The sequence below is a fragment of the Penaeus monodon genome, chromosome 15, assembly GCF_015228065.2.
Source record: "Penaeus monodon isolate SGIC_2016 chromosome 15, NSTDA_Pmon_1, whole genome shotgun sequence".
NCBI classification, from domain to species: domain Eukaryota; kingdom Metazoa; phylum Arthropoda; class Malacostraca; order Decapoda; family Penaeidae; genus Penaeus; species Penaeus monodon.
This window is the reverse complement of record NC_051400.1, coordinates 35,822,334-35,822,586: the sequence shown is the minus strand read 5'-3', so window position 1 is coordinate 35,822,586 and position 253 is coordinate 35,822,334.

Sequence of the window (253 nt, the reverse complement as noted above, 5' to 3'; positions counted from 1 at the left end):
CACTCTCTTTCTTCGTGTGCAGTGGAGGGAGAAAGGAAAGTTACTGGCAATTTTCTCTAGTTTTCATCAAATTTTTAAAATTATCTTTTTCTTTTTAGTTTTATCATAATTTGACTATGTATTCGTTCGTTTATTTGCCATCTGTTTCATTATCTATCTATCTATTCATTAGTAATATACTTTTTTATCGATTAAGTCTGAATTTTTATATATTCTTTTTATCATTCATTTTATTGTTTATATTGCTGTCCCG